Here is a 25,003-nt window from a genome sequence, read left to right as displayed (position 1 = left end):
GTCAGGCATCTAGTGGTGTTGAAGCTAGAAGATCCATGCCAGTCAGGCAAAGGTACCTAAAGGTGTCAATCCTGCAATGTTGTCCCTTGCTCTCCATTTACCATTCAGCCCCTCACAATGTCTTGGGTAGAAACTCAGAGATGAGGTCCAGCTTCTTCATCCTCTATCATGATGTTTGAGAGGGTAAAGTGAACAGGTGAGACCAGAAAGCTCCCACTGAACTTAGAGCATTATGCCAGACATTTAGATAATGCCCAGGCAACCCAGGGTAACAAGAGACCTATACCCACCCCTGTGGTGGGTCCCAGATGCTGACTTCCTGGCCTTTGAGGTCACATTCCCTCTGAGATCCTTTCTCAGATAGCCCCTACCTGTCTCTGTGGCATGTAGCTTCCACAATATGAGGAAGAAGTAACATTATTTGTGCCTGTGAGCCAAGCATCTGCACCTTTCTAGATTTTCAGTGTACTTTGTACAAACCCATGATATATCGCCATGCTCCCTGGACACCTGTGTGGCTCTGGCAGAGTTTGGGGTTCTCCTTGAATCACAGTGGAGACAGCCTTTCACTTCTAAATATTGATCCTAAACTGTATGGGGGAAGGATGAGAGAATAAAGTTGTGTTACCGCTAAAACTGCCAGAGATATTTAAACTATGATGGGAGTGATGGGCCCGGGGCTTCATCCCACTGGAGAATTAAGTAAGAATCACGTGCTCCTGGCCCTCAAGCGGATTTTCTCACCATGAAGGATACACAGTATTTAAAGGAAAGTTTAAAATATAAGAAAGTCTGAAGATCTACTTAAAAAAAATCGTTTTGTTATGGAAAAGTTCTAACTGTGAAAGTAGACAGGATAATATCTGTGCTTATACTTAGTTTCCGTTCATTACCAATCTCATTTCATCTACACCCCACTCCCTTCCCCACCTTCCAACTGGGACGCTTTTGAAGCAGATCCATGACATCATATTATTTCATCTATAAATATTTCAGAACATATCTCTTAAACATGGGGACTTTTTCTTAAAACTTAGCCACAATAGTATATTATACCTAAAACTCAACAGTTTCATTAATCATTTAAATAGTCAGTATTCATATTTCTCTAGAAAAATTCAACTCTTTGCTTTGGAGTGAAGGCCATTTTGGAGTTTTGTCAGTTCACTATTGAACTAGTCAAATTCCACCTTTCAGATACCGTAGAAGAGTTAAGGTTGAAAGGAAAGGTCTCTTCAGGAGCGATGACAAGAGAAGGAAAAACTATTTGGACTTCCTTATCCAGAGTCACTGATCATTAAGACTGAAAGGGTAGGTACACATTACCCAGCCCCATCACACTTCCTATTACAGACTGAGGCAAAGGGTAGTAAGCTGATGTCCCCAAATGCACACAGCTAATTAATGACAAAGTATTCAATTTTAAAATGCAAGAGGCTCTATTTAAGGTATTACCTACTTTTAAAATTACTGGAGAAGGACCTATATTTCCAGCGCTTTGTTCATGACTTTAAAATGTGTGTGGCTTGATGGTTTAGAGCTGTGCTGTATAATTCAGTACTCATTAGCCACATGTGTCTTTTGAGCACGTCAAATGCAGCTAACCTGGATAGAGATATGCTGTACATGTAAAATGCACACTGGATTTCAAAAATTTAGTAAAAAAAATTAAAAATATTTAGTAATTATTGTATTCTCTTGATTAAATGCTGAAATAATATTTTTCAACACCGACACTCAGCACATTAAGTTAGAGTGTCATTTTACATGGATTTGTTGTGTGATTATTCACTTAATGTCTGACTCTCTCCATACTGTTTGCTCCATGAGGTCAGGGATCCTGTTAGTTCACAGTCACTATTGTGCCTGCCCCATAACAGACCCTCAGTTAAAGAAAGGAACAAAGGAAGAACAACTGGAGTCCTGCCTGCTCTAGCTATGTCCCTTCTTTCTTTATTACCTCTTCCCAGTTCACTAATGTGTTCCTGGACAGGCCACCTGAGTACCCTGGTATATGAATTAGCAAATCCTATGTGCTCCCTTTTCAATATCTGTCCAGAATCCAAGCACTTCTCACCACTTCCACTGCCTCTACCCTGGTCAAGCCACCAGAGGTTCCTTCCAGGATCACTGTAACAGCCTCCTGACTCTTCTCCTGTCTTCTGCCTTGGGCTCCTATCTACTCAACACAATAGTCAGGTAGGTTCTATTAAAATGTAAATCAGATCTTGTCATTCTCCTGCTCCAAACTCTCTAGTGATTTTCCATCTATTTCAGAGTAAAAGCCACAGTCTACACAGTGGCCTACAAGTCTCTACATGAAGTTTCTCCCTGTTACTCCTACGACCTCATGCCCTACCACCCGCTCACTTGCTTCTTCCACTCCCACTCTCCAGCCTCTGGTTGTTCCTGGCACACACCAGCCATTCTCCCACCCCAGGGCCTTTCACTTGCTGTTCTTTCTGCCTGGACAGCTCTTCCCCCAGATACCCACATGCCTCTTTTGCTTCCTTCAAGTTTTTGCTCAATACCGCGTCTGAAGTGAGGCCACCCGAACTCCGGCTGCCAAGCACTCCCTATTCTCTCTCCTTCCCGATTTAATTTTTCTCCATATCTTCTAACACACTGTGTACCTTACTTTATTCATTGTTCATTTTCCTCCACTAGAGTGCAAACTCCCTGTACACAGGAATATTTGTCTTTTGTTTCCTTATGTATTCCTACTGTCTAAAATAATGTTTGGTGAGAGGTTGTTGCCTGGCATATACCTGTTGTCTGTGAGACTAAAGCTCAGCCTATGCACCTGAAAAATCGGCAGACTTGAGACCAGTCATTGGACTTGAACATGCAGAATTGGCCTGTGCTGTCGGTGGGACCAACTCGGCTCTACCTCGGTGCTAGTTCAGGAGACTTGGAGGCTCCCTGCACTCAGATTGGCTGCCCAATCTTACAGCTCAGTTCTGATGACTGTGAGGCCCAAGGAAACAGTTTGGATTCAGGGAGGGTCTAACTGGCTCCTCCCAACATCCTGTGTACCTCCTCTGCCCCACACCACCACACGCAAATACACCACAACATTCTCTCCCTTCCCAAGGACAGACTTGGGCTATTTCTAAAACTGAGATTCTGATCCAAAACAGTAGCCAACACTTAGTGCATCCCATGTATACAGGAAAAGACAGGAGACCTCTGAGCAATTTCCTGGCCTTATATTTTTCCATTCCAGTAAATGAGGCCTTCTTTAGCTCAGGAATCTGTCTCCGAACCAAGCCAATGCTGTAATGGTGCATGCCATTTGTTACTGCCTGCCTTATTTCTTTATTTTTTTGAGATGGAGTCTTGCTCTGTCACCCAGGCTGGAGTGCAGTTGCCCGATCTGGGCTCACTGCAGCCTCTGCATCCCGGGTTTAAGCGATTTTCCTGCCTCAGCCTCCTGGGTAGCTGGGATTACAGGCGAGTGCCACCACACCCAGATAATTTTTGTATTTTAGTAGAGATGGGGTTTCACCATGTTGGCCAGTCTGGTCTCAAACTCCTGACCTCAGGTAATCTACCCGCCTCAGCTTCCCAAAGTGCTGGGATTACAGGCATAAGCCACCACACCCAGATGCTTATTTTCCATTTTAAGTGATCAACAATTGGGTTCTTTCTGTCATGAAGCTTCGACAACCAGCTCTACTGGTTGGCTACCAGTTAAGGCGCATATAATGCTACTGGAGAGTTTCCTTCCTAAACTGGCATTTTATCCAATAATGCATAATAGTCAAATTGAGCTCTCTGCCTTCAAAGAGTTTTGCAAACTTTACACCTCATTAGGCTGAGCAGCGCTTGAGCTCTGCTTTATGGATTGGACCCTAGCAAGGTTAAACAATTTGCCTCAGGCTAAAACCTGCTTTGCTCTGGACAAAGTACTTTGTTTTCTTTAATGAATCAGAAAAATATAATGAATAATATATATAGTCCCCTAACAACTATGTTTTCAGTAATTTGGTTCCAAGTCATTTCCATGTGCTTTTTTAGGCCATATTTGGGGTTATTCCTAGTCTTCTGATATCATTTCACAGTTCTTCTTCTCCCCCCAATCCCCCACCCCTCCTCCTCCTTTCCTTCATCCTCTTTGGCTTCTGGGATACTCTAGCTACCAAGGGGCAACCGCCATGCCCCTAGCCTGACAGCAACCCTTGTCCCTCTCCCTCAGGGACCCACTTTCAGATGGTAAGCATATTGACATTAAAAGATGGGGAAGGCTTAAGTTCAAGTTCCTAGGTGTGGTGGAAACCACAGAATAAGTTAGAGTGTCTTTTGGGTTATGTAGTAGTGGACAAATATGGGTATGTTACAGAGCAAAATGCGAAATACCAGGAGAGGTTAAAGTCTGAAATTCTACCTGTGGCTGGCTGCTTAGGATTTCTTCTTCAGACTTTTCCCTCCCATTAGAAATGGATACATCTGAGAAGAACTGACATAACAGGGTGCTGGGTGCGGTGGCTCACAGCTGTAATCCCAATGCTTTGGGAAGCTGAGGTGGGTGAATCACTTGAGGTCAGGAGTTCGAGGTCAGCCTGGCCAACATGGTGAAACCCCATCTCTACTAAAAATACAAAAAAATTAGCCAGGTGTGGTTGTGCATGCCTGTAGTCCCAGCTACTGGGGAGGCTGAGGGGAAAGAATCGCCTGAACCCAGGAGGCAGAGGTTGAAGTGAGCTGAGACTGCGCCATTGTAGTCCTGCCTGGGTGACAACAGAGTGAGACCCTATCTGAAAGAAAGAAAGAAAACAAAGAACTTACATAACAGGGTGCTTCCTCTGGGTTCCAGGAGGAAGAAATGCTGGACTTGATTTTCTAAGGGCTGGTGGAATCAGTCTTTCAGTCTTGTTATTTTATTGCTCCTTTGAACAAAGGTTTTTTTCCTTCCTGGAGACTGTTTTGGGTGAAAGAAATAGAGGGAATTTGGGGACATTCTTTTCCCTGGGTTATGAACATCCACCAGGCAGCAGCCTTACCAAAGTAAGAATAGAGCAACTGCTCTCTTATTATTTAACCAATAAAAGTAATAAGCAAGGAAATCTATGATACTTGAGACTAGGATTAAAAAGAAAAATCTAGCATGTGGTCAAAGATACCACTTCTTTTACATATGATTTCGCATCGAATGTGTTGAATCCCTTGAAGGAGAATTGAAGTGGGTAAAATGAAATAATAGCTGAGCCACAGTGATTTAGCTTTTGCTTTAACCTGTCCACATCTGGGGCATGTCCATACCCCCGTAAGCCCCAAGAACACTTTAGCCCAGCAACTGCATTTGGAGAAGAGGTTGGATACCATGTACGGAACATGCTTGTGAAATGCACCCACTATAGGAGAGCAAAGAGCTCAGGAGCTGACATCACACGCTTGGCCTTGAAAGCCAGCTCCATCACTTCCTAACTTCCCTAAGCCTCAGTTCCTCAGCTATAAAACAGAGACAAGAATACTTTATTCATGAAATATTTCTAGCTCTTCTTTTGGGCACATGATTGTATTGCATTTTTCTATCCCTTTATAGGCGGGCATGGCAAATGACTTGCTTTGGATAACAAAATGTGAGCACATGAGCACAAGTGACATGTGTCATTTCCTTGTGGAATCTTTAAGAAATAGCCCACAATTCTGGCCAGACATGGTGGCTCATGCCTGTAATCTCAGCCCTTTGGGAGGCCAAGGTGGGTGGATCACTTGAGCCCAGGAGCTCAAGACCAGCCTGAGCAACACAAGACCCCATCTCAAAAAAGAAATTAAGAAAAAAGAAAGAAATAGTCCACAATTTCATATTATTTTCTCTCTCTCTCTGCCATAGCAACCTGAAATATGTCAGATAGCAGTTATTTTGTCAGTCTAGGGCCTAAAGGTAAGATGATCTGGATTCATATAGTGGATATGTAATACAAGTAAGGCATATATTCTTGTTTTCTTTCTTTTTTAAAAAGCCGGGAGATTTAGGGGTTGTTTGTTAATGGAGCATAACCTCGTCCATCCAGACTAATGTATTTCTTTGTGGAACTGGAGGAAGATTAAATAATGTACCGAATAGGTAATGTGCATGGCACATGGCAAGTGCTAAGTAAATGTTTGTTCTTTCCCCTCTTACCAAATTTCTCCACTCCATGATTTTTTCCAGCCCACACTTACCAGCCCTGAGCTTTGCTACCCTTCAGAAAGTTGTTTTCAATTTGAGAAGAATGAGAATGAACTTTGTTTTAGACCTTTAAAAGTATTCCCTAATACCCTTTAAGAAAATGGGAGAGCCCCTGAATGGAGCAGAGTTGGGAATTCCCATGATGGGAAGAGAACCTTCTCTCTGAAATTTATGAAAAAGAAAAAAGCTAAGGGTCTTCTCAAGGGAATCAGCCAGAAAGTAAAACCCATGACCTCTGAAAATTTCCAACCACAGATAATGCTCCATACTGCAGCAGCATCATGCTCCTATCACTTAACTGGAATCAGGATACAGGCATCTCATGGGGACACATTTCTGACTCTCTTTCAGCAGGTTATCTGTCAGGAGGGAGCTGCAGTCCTTGGTCTGCTTAGTACCAGCTTTCCTGACATTTCAGCAGGGATGATGAAGAGGTCAGCGCTTGAGCTTGAGCTTCTTCCTTGCTGACTCTTTAAGACCCCTTCCCTTCCTCCACAAGTTCCAGGCTTCAAGAGTAGCTTCAAGGGTCAGAGAAGGGAAGTCAACAGGGCCACTGTTGCTGCTTTGGCCAAATCACTTAATCATTTAACAACCTAGTCAATTAGACCATCAAGGTAAATACCTTTTTGGAGTGTTTACTTCTATTGTGGAGATAAAAGCTCCTACCTAAAATTACCCTACAAAGCCACGTCTTTGAGTTTTACTCAAAGGGTAAATCATAATTGGGCAATTTAGAAGGTCAATTTTGAAAATTTTGAGAATAAGGGAAGGAAAAAGGAATGGAAAACAGATGAGATAGAGCTGAATAAAGCCTTCACTTTTAAAGTCGGTTCCAGAAATGATAGGCAAGCAGGACAGCTCCCTTGGGAGAGGAGACATGCTGAAAGATGGCAAGGTACCAAGGAGAGCATTCATTCATGAGATTTGTACTTAGTTTTTGTGAAGGGATGGGCACTGTGCTGGGCATGGAGGGACAATGGCAAGAAGACAGTGGTGGCTCTGGCCTTCTCAATGGGGGCAACAGCATTGCTATTTGGGGTCCATTTTTCTTTTTCTTTTTTTTTTTTTTTTTGAGACAGAGTCTTGCTCTGTCACCCAGGCTGGAGTGCAGTGGTGCAATCTCAGCTCACTGCAACCTCTGCCTCCCGGATTCAAGTGATTCTTCTGCCTCAGCCTCCCAAGCAGCTGGGACTACAGGCACACGCCATCATGCCCGGCTAATTTTTTTTTTTTTTTTTTTTTTTTGTATTTTTAGTAGAGATGGGGTTTCACCATATTGGCCAGGCTGGTCTCAAACTCCTTACCTTGTGATCCACCTGCCTTGGCCTCCCAAAATGCTAGGATTATAGGCATGAGCCACCACGCCCGGCCTGGGGTCCATTTTTCATCATGCCAGATTGTTGTGTGCATTGCAGAATTTTAGCATCCCTGCCCACCCCCAGCCACCAGATGCTAAAAGTGCCCCTTAGTAATTGTGAAAACCAGAAAGCACCCTCCCTATTTCCAAATACCTCTGTAGGCACTGGACTGCCCCCAGTTGAGAACTACTGAACTTGAGCATGATAGTTGCTGTATGTAACATAGTATGCAGCTTTCAGAGGAGCGCAAAGAACCCCAGCAATGGTAGGAGGAGCCAAAGAGAAATCTGCCCTGAGACCCTCTTCTCCCTGATGGCATGTGCTATCTACATCTTTCCCTGACCTGTGGACTCTGAGTCCAAAGAAGACAAGGTCAGCTCTGAGCTGCTGTGGAGCTCTCAAAAGTCACTGGATTTAATGGAATGGTTTAGGGAGTGCATAGAATTATTTGAAGAAATAAGGAGAAACTCTATGGGGTAGGGATTGGTTAGAAAGAACTGCCAGACATTCCTTGATAGTAAACGAGTTAGCCTAGTACATGTTAATAGATGTAGAGCTGGCCCACAGCCCCACAGAAGGGGTGTACATGGCCAAAGGCACGTCATTGCAGAATTCATGTTATCTGACCACTTTGGGAACCTGGCACACACTTGTGTCCACTCTAAGCCCTCTTCTTCATTTTTAGGTTGCATGTGATTATTTGGGAGAAGAGGAAGGATGATGAGAAAAAGGGAAACTAACATTTATTGAGCACCTAGCATGACCAGCCAAAGTACTAAGTATGTCCAAGTATGTTATTAATATATCACAGAGACACTGAGTGATGTGTGAGAAGGAGCAGAAGCTTGGAGTTAGGCAGCCCTGGGTTTGAATTCTAGAACTGTGGCAAGTTACTTAACCTCTAAGCCACAGTTTCCTCCTATGGAAAATGGGGATAAAAAATACTAATAACCCAACTTGCCTGGTTATTATAAGATTTCATAAAATAATAAATTTAAAACGCTGGATGCCAGAAAAAGACACTTAATAAACGGCAAGTATACTAATATTTGGTTTTTCTAACAACACTGGTTAGAAAATATTCTCATGGTTCCACAGAGAAAGGAGGAAGACCTGAGACAAGATTAGGGCTGGGGATCTAAAAATATAATAAAGAAAATCAACCATTTTGTTTCAAGTTTCTTATTTATTTACTCCAGGTCCCTTCACTGGGCTTTTTGACGAAGAATTCCAGCAGTTGCTCTGACCCTGAATACTGAATATTGGCCCTGGAGAGCCCAGCTCCACTCTGTACTGGCCAAAACCACTGGGATGGTGGTGGTGGAGGAGGGTTCTGGGCCAAACATTATGGAGAGGAACAAATTAGAGAGTGTGCAAAGCAATGTGACCTACTGGTGAGGAGACATAAAACCATACCTTACTTAGATGGCTGGAGTTCCCTAGTATGTTAATAAGGAAGTGTGTTGGAGACCTAGATTCTTGATGGCTTATGTTTAAATACTTAAGAGCTGACATTTAAAGGAACTTGATTTGTTTCATTTGATCCCAGTGGGTAGACACGGGGTCAGTGAATATAGGTGACAGGGAAGCATATTAATGTCCCTTATTGTAACTATGCCTAGAAAGTTCTGTAAGGCAGAAAATGGGTCTTACTTTAGTGTCTGTAGCATCAGCACAGGGTCTTCACTATGACTTGTCATCTGATTACTACCTAGTCTTGGTAAAAGCAGTGGAGTCTGAGAAACTGATTTTTTCTTCATTGGCCCATTTGCCAAATACCTTTGTTAAACAATAAACAACAACAACAACAACAAAAACCAACCATGTCAGCCAGTGCTGAAACTCAGGACACCTCATCTTTTAAAGTCAAGCAATAGGTTCTTTTTTCCTACTTTCAAAACCTCACAAAAACAAAACAAAAGCAAAAACAACTGTCTCTATAAGGCTAGAAGGTTGTTCATGTAGTAAACCAAATAGCTATCCCTGGGATGATCTGAAAGGAAAATCTTAAGCTGGCTAAACATTGAGCCTGCTATGAAAGGTCATTTTAACTTCCTTTGACCTTCTTACAGCTGTGGTCCTCAGTATTTTGGTTTGTGGCAAGAAAGCATCGCTTCTCTTCTCCCATTTGAAGGGTCTAATGGCCTTGTTCCTTCTTATGGTTTTTAATGAGGAATAAAGCCTTCACTTCACATCAGTTCCAAGCCCAAATTCTTCCCGCCTGATCCCTTAAATGCATGTTGTGATACATCTAGCAGATAAAGCTGATAAACCTGTAAAGTCTGCTGGGCCAGAAAATACAGAAACATCATCAGCTCTCTAGCTTGAGCTCACCGAAATGAATATTCCCCAAATGTAGCCTCGACACAAAAGCAGCTGTCCTAATTGCCTGCCTGTGACCAAGGAATTGTAATTAAAAAATTATATATATAGAACTGCCCTTATTCCTACTTCACATTTTCATGTATTTACTAATTCATTCCAAAAATGTCTATCGAGCCCCAACTATGTGTCAAAAACAGTCTCAAGTATTCAGCAACAATAATATTTGCTGAGTATTTCCTATGTGACAAGAATGTGCTAAAGACATCACAGGCATGAACTCATGTGACCATCACAGCACACTCTGAGGTAAGTACTACTATTCTCCTTACCTTGTCAATGAGGAAACTAGGACACAAATAAGTTAAGCAAATTTCCCAAGGTCACACAGATAATAAAGGAAAGAATTAGAAGTTTTTTGGGAGATAGTTGTTAGATGAAGGAAGAAATTAAACAATGACGATCAATACTTCCACCATTTTCTAGACTTTGATCAAGTATGCAAACCTATTATAGGTAGCAACTGAAGAATAGAAATGTTCTTTGCTACCAGAAGACCTAGATTCTTCTAAACACACCTTCTGCAATTTGTTAGTGAGCCCTAGCTTTGGTCTACTTCAGCGGATTCCAGACTTCTCAGATCAAGGACCTCTTGTAAGTTTAAAAAATAAACCCATTTTGCACCTTACTAATAAGTTAGAAAAATACAAAATAAAAGCTATTTTGAATTCAGTAACATTAACATTTTTTTTTCTTTTTCTCCTGAGGCACTGTTGCCCAGGCTGGAGTTCAGTGGCATGATCTCAGCTCACTGCAACCACCAAGCAATTCCTCTGCCTCAGCCTCCCAAGTAGCTGGGATTACAGGTGTCAGCCACCAGGCACAGCTTTTTTTTTTTTTTGTATTTTTAGTAGAGGTGGGGTTTCACCATGTTAGCCAGGCCGGTCTCAAACTCCTGACCTTGTGATCCGCCCACCTCAGCCTCCCAAAGTGCTGGGATTACAGGCATGAGCCACTACGCCCAGTCTTAAAATTTATATTTAATCAATGAATGCGTTAATTACTGTAACATAACCATAACATAACATATACTATAACATAAACAGAGGTCCATATACTCCTAAACATTTATTTAGTCAGTCCAAAAACATTAAGCACTTGACATCTATGTACAGACTCTTTGCAATAACTCTACATTCCCCTTCAGATCCATGGAGCTATATGACTTCAGCCGAATCCTTTACTCTCTCTGAGCTGTAGTTTCCTCATCTCTAAAATAGGGATAATACGAGCTGTTATTTCTTCAAAGGATCTGAAAGAATTAATGTGAGACCAGCAAGAATTTGGAGAGCCTCTTGTCCTAGAGAGTACAAACATCATTTAAAATACGGTTCCTGACAAACACAGTTCTGATGTAGTTAAGAAGAGAAGACAGACACGAAAGAATTATTAAGCAGAGCAACCACTAAACTGAACTGTGCCTTCTAGAATCCGGTTCTAAAATGTGATCTGATCATGAAAAGGAGTCTGCTATCACCTTATACACACAGGGGAAATTCAGCTCCTTTAAAAGCTGTCAGAGATTTTGTGTGTGTGTGTGTGTGTGTGTGTGTGTGTGTGTGTGTGTGTGTGTGTGTCAGGAGGGCTACTATCCATGACTGAGACCCTTGAAGTTACAGGGATTCACAGATAATTGTCTGGATTTAGATAAAACCCTTGCTTCTGCACTGAGACTGAAGTTGGGAAACAGGGGCATGCACATATCATGGTAATTAGAGGTGTTTGGCTTGGTTTCGTTTGATGTGAAGCAACAACTCATTTTTGTCGAATGACTACCATGGCAAGGAGGTTATGCAAGTGTCCCCATATTAATATTCAGTAATATTTTAATCCAAATGTAATTTAAGGCACATTTATCATGTAAACTGAAACTCACTGTAACTTAACTGGCTCAACCCCCCGCATAATGTCACAATCTTGTAGTTTTACAGCTTGCCTTCTTCACATTTTCAGGATGAAACTGACTCCAGGAGATAGAATCTTGGAAGAAGTTTCTTGAAGAAGTTTCCCTCATTGATATTGGCTTGTGGGGAGCAGAATTTACTCCTGCCTCTCCCTTTGGGTTGTTGCATGAAAAAATAAGCCATTTCATCACTGCCAGGACTCCCAGTTCACAGTGGTAATGAATATACAACCTGTTAACTGACATGCCTTTCTTTCCCCGACTCCCAGGAAAGCTCCTGGTCCCATGAGTAGGGGAGTTCAGATTAATAATTAAAAGGGCTAACTGCTTATTTAATATTACTAATTACATGAATTATCACTCTTAATTCCTACCCAAAGAGGGGATGCTATTTTATACCTGTAATACAGATGAAGAAACCGCACAGGTGAACTCCCCATGGTCACGCTGCCAGCAAGCAAGGTGGCTGGGGTTTCATCTCAAGCAGCTGCCCCTAGGACATGGTTGTAACTGCTCCTGTATACTGTATACTGTCTTGTGTGTTTGCCCCTAGCTTTCTAGGCTGCCGTTTCACTGTGGTTGACATATTTTACATATGTGACTAGAGAACATGGCCCCAATAAACTGAGAGGCAACTGAATGAAAAGGAACAAAGCCTTTGGTTGTGGTTTTACATGTGGCATTTGGTGACATGCAGGCAGGGAAAGAACGAGAGGAATTTCGGCAGGCTCATCCCTAAAGAAATTCTCAGAGCATGGTACTTAAAATCAGAAGTATCTTTAAAGATCGGCTTTATTTTACAGATGAGAAAACAAAGGCTCAGACATTTGCCCACTATAAAAGAGCTGGTATGGCTCACATGGGTCTCAAAAACCCCACCCCACCCTGGTACAGAAAGGAAATATAGTTACATGTTTCCTTACATCCCTGTCCCCCAGCCATCCTACTCCCTCGTCCAAAGGTAAATTCTATCAGCAAGTCTATTGTATCTTTCTGGAGATATTCTATACACATGAAAAATACACTTTTTTTTTTCTTTTTTTTTTTTAACAAAAATGATACACTCTGTAGAATTAGAGTACCCCGGCCTTTTTACTTAACTATACAGGTTGGAGATTGCTCCCTTATCAGAACTTAAAAAGCTGCCTCATTTTTTTTTCAAGTTAAACAGCTTTATTGAGGTATAATTTACATGATATACAATTCATGTGTTTTAAAATATGCAGTATGATGTGTTTTAGAAAATTTATACAGTTGTGCAACCGTCAAAAAATCCAATTTTGGAATAATTTCATCACTCCAGTAAGTTCCATTATGTCCATTAGCAGCTGATCTTGCTCCCACCCCTGGTCCCAGGAAAGCACTCATCTACTTTCTGTCTCTACAGTTTTGTGCTTTTAGAAATTTCTTATAAACAAAATCATTCAAAATGTACTGTGTGTCTGGTTCCTTTAATAATATTGTGCCTGGCTTCTTTCTCTTAGTATGATGATTTTTAGATTCATCCATTGTTGCATATGTCAATAGTTCCTTTTTATTGTTGAGTAGTATTCCACTGCATAGATAAACCAGCTTTTGCTTATCCACTCACTAATTTATGAGCCTTTGGATTGTTTCCAGTTGGGGGCATTATGAATAATGCTGCAGTGAACATTTCACACAAGTCTTCATGGGAACACGTGATTTCCGTTTTTGAGTGTAGTTACCCAGGAGTAAAATGACCGAGTTGTATGGTAAGCATATATTTAACTATTTAAGAAACTACCAAACTGTTTTCCGAAGAGGCAATACCCTGTTACATTCCTACCAACAACATATGGGAATTTCAGTTTCTCCACGTCCTTACCAACACTTCATATTTTCCATCTTTTTGGTTTTAGACATTTTACTGGGTGTGTAGTGACAGCTCATCATGGTTTTAGTTTGCATTTTCATAATCTAACAATTTTGTGTATCTTCGATGTGCTGATTTGCCATTTCTATATTTTTTTTAAGTATTCAAAATGTGTGTCCATTTTTAAATTGGGTTGTTTGCCTTATTATGAATTTTAAGAGTTTTAAAATATGTATAAAACAAGCCCTTTATCAGATATTCTTAAAACAAGTCCTTTATCAGATATACGTTTCACAAATATTTTCTCCTAGTTTGTTGCTTGTCTTTTTTTTTTTAATATAACGGTATCTTTTTCTTGAAGAGCAAAAGTCTTTAATTTTGATAAAGTCCAATTTATCAATGTTTTCATGTATTTCATGTTTTGCGTCATAACTAAGAAATCTTTGCCTAAGCCAAAGTTACAAAGATTTTCTCCTGTGTTTCCCTATAGAAATGTTATAGTTCTAACTCTTATATTCAGGCCTATGATCTACTCCAAGTTAATATATGTGTATAGTGTGAGATAAGGGCCAAAGTTCATTTTCTCTTTTGTTATAGACATGGAATCGTTTCAGTATCATTTGTTTAAAAGACTATTTTCCCTTCATTGGCACCTTTGTCAAATCAATGGAACATATACCGAGAGTCCATTTCTGGACTCTATTATGTTCCCTCATTTGGTAGATCTGCACAATATTCCATTGTACTAATTTAACTCGTCTGTTATTGATGGACAATTGTGCTATTTCTAATTATTTTCTGTCCAAATAATGCTGTGGAAGATACATTGCATTGTAGGTCTGTCTTTTTGCATCTTATTTATATAGGATAAATTCAAGAGGAGTCAATGTTACATTTTGATAGACATTCACAAACTGCTCTCTGTAGATGTTCTGCTAATTCAGTTACACCAGAAATATCTGAGAGCTCTCTCCAGAACCCCAGAGAAAAATGGGTTAACAAATGTTTCATCTTTGCCGATAAAGTAAATAAAAATTGGTATCTCATAGTTTTAATTTGCATCTTCTTATTATGAATTAAAATATCTTTTATTTTGTGCATGTTGATAAGCCAACTCTATTTCATTTTATGTGACGTATGTGTTTCATGTCGTTTGCTCATTTTTCTGTTTATACTAAGCTCTTTGTGATACATGTTGCAAATGCTTCCTCTGGTTTTTTGTTTGTCTTTTGACTTTGTTTATTGAGTTTTGGCCCTGCAGAAGCTTTTTATTGTAATGCAATAAAATGCATGATAAATGTTAAGGCTTCTGTGTAAAACTAGAAAGGCCCTTCCTACTCTGCAATTCAAAAAAAAAAAAAAATCTCTACAGTTTTTATGTTTTGTTTCATTTAAGACTTTTTAAAGCAAAATTTTAAGTTCACATATATTTTTATTTTTAACATTTTAAGTCTTTGATCTATCTGGAATTTATTTTAATTTAAAAAATCAAGTAGGAATATAAGTTTTTTTTTTCCAAATAGCTACCCCATTGTCCCAATCTCATTAATTACATAATTTAACTTTCTCCACTGATATACATGTTATTTTTATGATATACTAAATTCCCATATGCATTTTAGTTCCATTCATGTGTCAGTATGTACACTCAATCCTCTATTCTCTGACTCTAAGTAGCATTCTTTCCTGCGTTACTCACATTCTCAAAACAACACACAGTAAGTGAATGAAGTGCTTTATGAATTGCTTGTAGTAACACTTAAATCTTCTCTCATTTTCTCCCTGCCCCCACTAGTTAACAATATTCAAACTCTTTTTAACATCGCTAAGAAAAATATAATTAGGACAGTAAATCTGTTTGGAAGTTTAAGAGATTGAACATCAGATACATTCTCGAGTCACACAATTTGGGGCTAACCCATTGGCTCATAATCTTTTATAAGAGCCAATGATTTTGTGTCGGCAGTGTGTGTATGTATACACAAGCGTAAGGTACATGTACCATGTACATAGTGATAGCACTTCAGCAAAGCACGACCCCTCCCAAAATATCCATATTGCTTGAAGAGCAAATACATTTGGCATTTTATGTCCTAATCCTTCTGAAATGGGATTTTCTCACCATTAAATGTCCTTCCCAACTGCATGTATTAAAGATGTGATGCTGAAATTTCTCTCCTAGGAGACTCAAGGGGGAAAACAGCCAATGTCAGTCATTCTAAATAGTGGAATGTGTCTGAACATATGGAGGATGTGAAGACACATGGAATGGGATTACCTTCTGCAAAATGATGCAGTTTTGAGCAGAACTTTGTTACCCACAAAACTGGTGTCTCTATTCCTTCACAAACATCCCCATTTAGATCTGGGGTCTAGGCTGCCACCAGAAGAACTCTCTGCCCCTGGAGACTTCTCCCAGTCAGAGACAGGTGATTGTGCCATGAAATCACTGGGTGCCAGGAGGGCTGCAGACCATGTTGGAGGAGACGCCTGCTTGCCTGCCTGCTGCATCACTGAATGTTTCCTGAATGTCAAGAAAGACAATGCCAGGAATAGTCCCTCCTTGCCCAGATCTCTGAAAAGCCAGGTAGGAGGTGAGATTCTGGATATACCTGCCAGCAACCTTTCAGAACTGTTCACATGTTCCTCACCCTAAGAATTCAAATTCTAGCACTTCAGGAACCGTGCCTTTATAGATTACGCATAGAACTCTTCAGTACCCTAAAAATGTTCAATATATACATTTTTTAGGATAATGCTACAAGACCCTTCTTTGTACTTAAAAAAGAGAAAAAACAACTGAAAAAATTCCCTGGAAGTAGGGGTGAAAGGAGGAAATTCCACTGTGCTGTGGGAAAGAAAATGCCTGAACTAGAAAAACAGCAAGAAACAAGTGGTGGACCCTACGGAGGTAGGTGTTCCACCAAACAGCGCTGAAAACCTGAAATTCCTCATCTCCCTGCACTTTCCAAGGAAGGTGGCCAGAGGGCCTCAGTAACGGGAGAGATGCCATGGGCTCCATCCGGGCAGAGGCCCCATTTTGTCCGGGCTTCAGCGAACCAGAGGCGATTCCGGTCCTCTCCCTCGCTCTCTTCCGGCGCTGCTTCCTTCCCCCACCCCTCCAACAATAGTCCCCTCTTGATTTCTGTTCCAGGAGAGAACGGTGAGTCCCCAGTGCAAAGGAAACTCTAAAGATTCTTTCCACAGAGTTTTCTCACTGGGAAGAGGGAGGCGTATGGACTGGCGTCTCCTCCTTGGCTGTGATGCTAGAGAAGGGGATCCTCCCTTTCTCCCTGAGGAAGACACAGGGCAGACGGCAAGATTTCTCGTCCCCATTCTCAAGCATTCAAAGGAAGAAACCGGCAGAGTACCTTTTCTTCCTGGAAGAACTCTGCGGTTCCCTCATGCATGCACTGCTGTTTTAAATGTTTTTTTCAAGCTACTGAAAAAAGCTAAACTATTTTTTAGGGTAATCTCCCTTAAATACTCATCACTACCCTCCCCGGGGGCTTTCTTACCCTGAGCCAGTAGCTTGAATAATAAGCAAAGCCTTGGTCCCCTCTTCAGCTTTGTTAGATCTGGGGAAGGGCCTAGAAATCTGCCCCAGGTAACTCTGATGATTGGTGCTCAGAAAGCACCTGAAAATAATGCCATCAACCTTTCCTCTCTGAGAGTGCTAGGATCCCATGAAATGGAGTTAACTTCATGGGGGAGATCACAGAAATCATGCCTACTATTGCTCACAGCTGAATAGATGGGAGACTGGTCCAGTAATACCACTATTTAATAGGGAGGTATGTTGTCTTGGACAAGGTCAAAGTTAACAAATGGCTTTGTAACTCCTTGGAATAGGGACCTACATTCCCAGATCAAATTGTGTGCAACAGTTCAGAACCAAAGGCAGTACTGCTCAAACCTGAATGTGCAACTGGTCACTTGGAGATCTTATTAAAATGCTGATTCTGCTTCAGTAGATCTGCGGTGGAGCTGGAATTGATTCCACATTTATAACAAGCTTCTGGGTGGTGTCATGCTGTTGGTCCTTAGACCCCGTTTGAAGGCTACTACCTTAAAGGATACACATTTTCTTAAAGAAATTATTAGCTACAGATGACACTTTTTCCTTACTAAGGAAACTGAAAACAAGCAACATTAATTTACTGACCTTGAGCAAATCACGTACTTTCTCTAGTTTATCTATTAAACAAGGTGGTTGCCTTTCTTCACCTCTAAGATGAGGAGAATAAGGCACGTACTTGAGAATGGGGTAAGTGAAATGAAGTGTCTAAAGTTCTGAGGAGGCCCCAAACCTAGTAATGACTGCTCCATAATTGCTGGCACTGGTGGTGGTAGTGCCGCTGTTGGTAAATCACTCTCCCATTTAGTATCAGTGGCCATCACAGAATGAGGTCAGAGTGGGGCCATAATCTATCAAAGGAATATAGGAGAATTGTCCAGAATTATCTTTGTGTGCCCTGGTACTTGACACTAAAGACAGATTTTATCAATGTTAATAGAAAGAGCCTTTTCGGTTTCTACTCCAATTAACAGACACCTAGAACCCCAATGTTGTTAAATGTAAAAAGCATCATCCAAAATCCCAACTTTTGGTATTAGGCATGTAGATTTGCCACTTTAAATTTGCCAAGTAAGTATAAAACTGCCTCGATCCAGTGGTTTTGGCTTTCTTCAATTGCCTTGAATTAAAGAAAGGAAAGGGCATTGTGCTCAACAAGGGTATCACATTTCTCTCCCTGAATTTACCTCATGGTGTTTTGTCAGTTCAGCCCAAGTGGCATTCCTTTAGCTTGGGTTCACAGCCTTTGCCTATAACAAACCAGAGAGCTGAACATTTCCTACAAGGCTGGATCCTGGCTCACAGCTCTTTTAGTCAAGGAAAAACAAATGACCGTGCTCTCTTTCGCCAAAAACAATTTGCAAACCCATCATCTGCCCAGAAAATAAATGGAAAATAAAATGCAACAACAGTCTTTTCTGTGTATCTATCTGATAAATGTTAATTTCCCATGAACAAATGGTTGGGGGTGCTTGCCAAGATGACATTTTAATACACATATAGCAGCCCCATGCACACAACAGCAGAACAAGCCCATATAATTCCAGTCAATTCAGGTGAGGGATAAATACATCAAGCTGGCAGTTTGGCATTGTCTAGACTCCAAAAAAGTTTGACTAACTTTTTCTTTTTCTTTTTCTTTTTTTTTTTTTTTTTTTTTTTTTTTTTTTTACAAATTAACAGCTTCATTTGGCCTTGTATAAAGATAGCATCTTTCACTCTACAGCCCGCTGATTCATGAACTCATCTATTTAACAAATATTTATTGTGCATCTATGACAGGCTCTGTGCTATTGTAGGCCCTGGGCAAACAACAGTGGACAAAATAAAGTCCTTGTCCTCGTGGTGCTTACTTTCTTGTGAACCTTATATTACACATAATGCTGGATGAAGAAATGTTCTTATTCTTTTATGTAAATACCATTGCTTTATGTAAATGTATTTGGTTTTTGAGTAGTCAAAAAGAACAGACATCATTAGGCTAGTTGTTTCTGAGGGTGCACATTAAAATTATTTGTTGCCTCTATGTTACTGTCAGAGGGAGATCTGTGTCCATTACTGCTTTACTTCATTATCCATATAATCATACAAGAAAAAAATGAGTGATTTAGGTAAAAACCAAATCAGGAAACTTAGAACAACTTTTTCTATAAGGTTTATATTTTCCTTATAACTGAAGCATACAATATGACGTGTGAATGCTGGTTTTTCAAACACTATTATCAATCTTTTTGCCTTTCTATATCACCATTAAATTAAGGACAAGGATCTAACTTGTAAAATAGGCTCATCTCAGCACACATTGTAAAAAACTAAGAAACAAAACTTCATGAAATAGAATCTACTAATATTTTTTAAAGGGAATAGAAAAAGCTTAGTATTTGTGTTTTTCTTGATTAACAAATACATGCTCACTCTAAGATGCAAATAATATAGGAATGGATAAATCAAAAAGTGCTATTCAACAGGGCGCAGTAGCTCATGTCTGTAATCCAGCATTTTGGGAGGCCGAGGCGGGTGGATCACTTGAGATCAGGAGTTCAAGACTAACCTGACCAACATGGTGAATCCCCGTTTCTACTAAAATACAAAAAATCAGCCAGGCGCGGTGGCAGGCAGCGGTAATTCCAGCTACTTGGGAGGCTGAGACAGGAGAATCGCTTGAACCTGGGAGGCAGAGGTTGCAGTGAGCTGAGATTGTGCCACTGTACTCCAGCCTGGGTGACAGAGCCTGACTCTGTCTCAAAAAAAAAGTGCTATTTATATTGATTTATAATGTTTACAGATCTAAGTAATTGATCTTGTGATTTACATATGGTTCTAGAACATTGATCATTATCATCAGATTGCTCAACCGGCTAGGACATTCCTTATTTCATAATACTAATAGCTTCTAAAATAACATTTGATATACTCAGAACTACCTTCTAGAGAGAACATCCAGTGCTGAATAGGAATTCCATTTGAAAGCATGGCTCTTCAAACGAGCATTTACAGTTAATGCCACCCTGAAGAAGACGGAGCAAGACATTGACCATCTGTTTTAGAGAATCACAGCATGTCAGCAAGAGTCTCATAGATCATCTCGTGAAGTGGGTAGGGCAGGGGGAGACTGTAAACAAGCCCCCAGGTGACTTCTAATACACACACACACACACACACCCCTCGAAAAGTACTTATTTATCCCATTTTGTCATTTCACAGATGAGAAAATTGAGGTCCAAGCAAGTAAAGAAACCTGTCGAGTCATACATCTAGGAAATGCAGAGATTGGATGAGAACAGCAGCATTCTGACTCCCAATCTGGTCTTTTTCTACTCCACCAAGCCACATGAGAGGGCATCTTTTACATGTTAGTGCAGAACAACTCAGCTTTGATTTGTCCCTAAGGTTAAGTGTCCAAATACGTATCTGTTGTATCACAAGCTCTCAGTCTAACAAAAGGACCTGAATGGCTTTGGTTATTGGTGGTAGTTTTTTTGTTGTTTTTGCTGTTGTGTGTTTTGCTTTTGGAAAGTGGAGAGAAATTTAACTAAGACCTAAGAAAAAGTATCATTGTTACTTGACAAACTAATGGTCATACAGGTCTTAAAGTTTAGAGTGAAAGAAAAATAGCAGTTGGATCAATCAGGCACCACACACACACGTGTGCGTGCGCACACGCACACGCGCACACCCACGCACACCCATGGTGATACAGTGTTCTACTTCTCTGTGTGAAGGCGAGTGGCTCACTATTAGAATGTTTGAGGAGAGAGAACCCCAAGTGTGCTCAGCCCTGGGCAGGAGGAGAATGTGTCACTTTAAGTCCTTTTCTCTTTAGCTGAGTCATGGTACAACCACGATGGTCTCCAAAAAAAGTGTCTCCAGCCCTCCACAACCAGGGAAAAGGTCACCAATAACACAGAGCTCAAGCAGTTGGGGAAGTGGGTGAAAGGGAGAATAAAATGTCTACAATATAACTGAAGTCTCTTTGCACGTTCATCTACGTTGAAAACTTTTATCCCAAGACAAACTTGCCCCTGCATTGAGCTGTGTTGAATATAGCTGCATTCAATGAAGTTAAATCTGCCATTTCTGCCACTAGTGAAGATGAATGTCAATACACTAAACTCTACACTCTTTTATTTTATAAGAATTTAGAGTTCAGAATATCTTCACTCAATGTGTGCCCAACTCTAAAGCTGTGAGGAATAATATCTGCTCTGTCAGATCCTTGATATAGTATCAAGCAAGAATAATGACACAGATTATAGGAGACTCATTCTATTCTCTGTATTAACAAAATACAGTACTCTTAAGTGTTTTATATGACTCTTAAAAAGTATATAACTGACGCTGATTGACTCCTACTACTTGCCAAACATTATGTTAAGTGTTTTATGTCAATAGTTGTATTTAATCCTCACAACTCCATTATGTTGACGCAATTTTACATTTGGGGGCACTGAGACTTAGAACAGTTAAATACCTGCCCTGAGGGCCATAATCAGTAGGCAATGAAGCTGAAATTCAAACCAAAATTAGTATAACAACAGAGCCTGTGCTCTACTCACTCTAATTTGACTCACATCCCAGCACACAGATCTACAGGACACACATCCTAACATAACTTAAAATGTGCATAAGAAATTGTAATTTAGTTATGTGTACACTTTTGGCAGAAATTAACGAATAAAATATTGTGTGTCTCAAATTCTGGATCACTTCAAACTGGAATTCCCCCAATGATATCACAAAAGAGCCCTCTGATGACCCCCAAAGAATCACACACTGGAAGTTTCCACAAATGCCAACTCACTCCTTGGAGTTGAGTGAGTAAAGATAGATTGAGTGGTAGTGACTTAGACTAAACTAGTTGATGGCTTTTATTTTTCGGGTAGCCAAAATTCTTTTCCCCCGGTATCCAAGAAATATTTTCACAGCAATGACTTAACAACTTAAATGGAAATATTGAATACACTTTTTTCTTTAAAAGAAAACTGCATATCCTCAGCTTCTTAATCTCAAGCCACAGTGAATACTAATGCTAGCATTGGGGCTGTTTTCTGAGCCACTGGCCTACCCATCTTGTGCTTTCCTTGTCTTTAATTTAATTGCCTTCCTTGTCTTTAACAAATGACTCTGCTGTCATTTGTTTCCTATTGTGTTGCATCTGATGCTTTTACTCAATAAACAAAACTAGAATGTGTTCTGTGATGTTGTTTTTGTTGAGCACAAAATCCAATACATTATCAAGAGAAATGAAACTGAAAGGAGCAAGTCAAGATCGCAGACCTGCATTTTCTTCTGGGGCCACAGTTGCTGATAAATGATGCAAAAATGCCCTCGACAATCTATTCCAGCTACCTTTTGATCTGAAGATCTATGAAAATGAAGTAGTTAGGGGAGGTGGTAGGGTAGCTGTAAAAAATTTTCAATTGTTATTAGAATAATTTTGCATCCGCAAGCTGGCAAACACTATTCACGTCTCTTTATATTGCTCATTTTATGGTGCTCCTAAACAAAGTCTCTTAAAAAAAGGAGAAGAAAAAAGAGGTCTGACTAATGGAACAAAAGCTACATCACAGTCTAGTTCTATCATGTTTTCTCACCCTTAGTAAGATGATGGTTCAATTTTGAATAAAGATTAATTACTAGAATGTGGTTAAAGCATAGTCTAGCCAAATTAATTTTAAAAATGAGAGTCCAGCTATTTTTATCTTATTCTTCACATCCCAGATGATTTTAATCAGTAAATTTCATAGCAGTGAATATTTTTTAAAAGTATGCATGGCCATTGGCTTTTATCCATTCGACATCTCTCTGAATTAAAGTATCAATATTGGGAAACATAACGAGTCTCGCAGAGTGACCTTGCTGACCTATTTTTGACAACATGATTTCGGCTCCCTCATGGCTTGTGATGATGGGTTCCTGGTAACATTATCCTTTATGACAAATTTAATCGAAGCAAGTTAGACTTTTAAAAACAAGTTGTGTATATAAGCTTAACTAGCTTGCTATGCCCTCTTTGGTGCTTGGAAAACCAGGCACTGGGTGAATGTTTTTCAATTGTGTCTATAACTTAGTTTTTCCCACCTACTGACATAAACAATCCATCTTAATCCTCCCATTCTAGCTGCATATCGTTTTCCAAAACTAAAGCTATATGCCCCAAAACCTTTGCCTTCTGTCATGTGGCAGATGACATCTTCCACTGACAGAGAATAATAAATTTACACTCAACGCGCATGGGGAACCTGAACACATAAGCTCCCCACATGCAGAACTATTTCCAAGTGACATTCCCTTCTCTCTTTCCCTCCTACTTCAGTGATGCAGAATACCCATCATACAACAATTAACAGTCCTCCTTTAGGGGGATGCTGAATGGAAAGAAAAGAACAGGAGAAGGGCACCTCAATCCAGGCAACGTGTTAACAAAAACCCCAGAGCAAACCCACAGTCCTTGACAGATACCCTGATAAGATTCCCAGGACACAGTACTGAGGAAAAGCAAATTCTCCAGTGGGACACATCTCACATGCCAGTGGCTCCTGGTTCACCCAGCCACATGATCTGTGCCAAAATTCAGATTTAACGCAGTGTCCTCCTTAGTCCCAATGTAATTCTATTTCTAGTTCTGCAAGCCTTAGCTTTGCAAGGCATCAGTATTCTCTTACCAAAAAAAAAAGTATTAGCTTAAATTCTGGGCCATCTATCACTCATATCCTTTGGTTAAGGACTATACCCAGTAAGGTATTTTCTGTTGAAGATGCCCACAGCAGTATCCACCCAGGAACCTTGAAATGGAAGCAGAAATGATTGCATGGGTAACTTACCAGCTCCTGAGGTCTGAATGGCTGCAGCAGCCCCACTCCTTTACCTGATCCCTGCTCTCTCTGTCTCTCTCCCTCTCTCTCTCCCTCTTTCTCTTGTGTACAGATTGCAGGGAACTTAAAGAACTCGCAGGGACAGTGTTTCGAATGACTTAAGAAAGAGAACAGGAACAATACTTCGTTCTCTTTTTCTCAGATGAGTACCTTCGGGAAGAAGGAAGGAAGGGAGGGGAGAGGGAGGAAGTCAACAACCCTTTGCTTTCCTGAAAAAAAATAAGGAAACAGAAGATAGACATCTCATTTTCTCTTAAACAAAATGTTGGAAGGGGTAAAAAAAAAAAAAAAAAAAAAAAATCTTTGAAAAAAGGAATTCCTCAAATATGCTGTCTGCCCTGGGAGTTTTAAAGAGATGAAACGCCTTAGTGGCCTGGCCTGTCCAAACAAACGGTGTTCCAGACAGGCAGGCTCTCCTGAGCCCGCAGCCTCTGCTATCTGGTTTGCAGAACTGACACAGCCGAAAGGGAACAAATCATGTCATGTCGACTTAGAGCAAGGGAGAGCTTGGCCTGTTGTGCTAACCGAGGTAAACCTGCAGCCTGTAAGACAGTGTCGGGGCTGGTCAGCCAGGACTCCTGGCTTTTCCTAGGCCCTTTGAAACTCCAGCATTGCTGCAATTCCTCACTGACTCTAGATCCTCAGAGTTTTTCCAGGATCAAATAGCAGATTTATGCCCACCGAACTTTACGCAGTGGACTCAATCCAGCTTCCATCACTGATGGACGAAAAAGGAAAAGAAGCAACTAACCGCAACTGCTGCCGGACATGGTTATCTCAGATCTGTTGTTTATATTATTCTATCCTCTACATTCCTAAGGCTTCTTGGATTTAATCACCTCTGGAAAACTGGAAGGAGCTTTCTAATTTGTTTTCAAAATACTGCGAGGCAGCATAGG

General features: G+C 40.5%; 1 protein-coding gene across 4 annotated transcripts in view; it reads right to left on the bottom strand.

Moving 5' to 3' along the window:
- Positions 1-24,318, bottom strand: part of LOC105475172 (zinc finger protein 366) — a 75,299-nt gene extending 50,981 nt beyond the window's left edge. For 3 of the 4 annotated variants that reach the window (XR_011624931.1, XR_011624932.1, XM_011730205.3), the window contains exon 1: positions 24,054-24,317. The gene's annotated coding sequence lies outside the window, so the exon portion shown is untranslated. Of the gene's footprint in view, positions 1-4,788; positions 4,922-24,053 lie in introns of all 4 variants that reach the window. The other variant, XM_071098824.1, reaches the window with a different exon arrangement.
- Positions 24,319-25,003: the final 685 nt, after the last annotated feature.

The sequence above is a fragment of the Macaca nemestrina genome, chromosome 6, assembly GCF_043159975.1.
Source record: "Macaca nemestrina isolate mMacNem1 chromosome 6, mMacNem.hap1, whole genome shotgun sequence".
NCBI classification, from domain to species: domain Eukaryota; kingdom Metazoa; phylum Chordata; class Mammalia; order Primates; family Cercopithecidae; genus Macaca; species Macaca nemestrina.
This window is presented reverse-complemented; position numbering and strand designations above follow the sequence as displayed.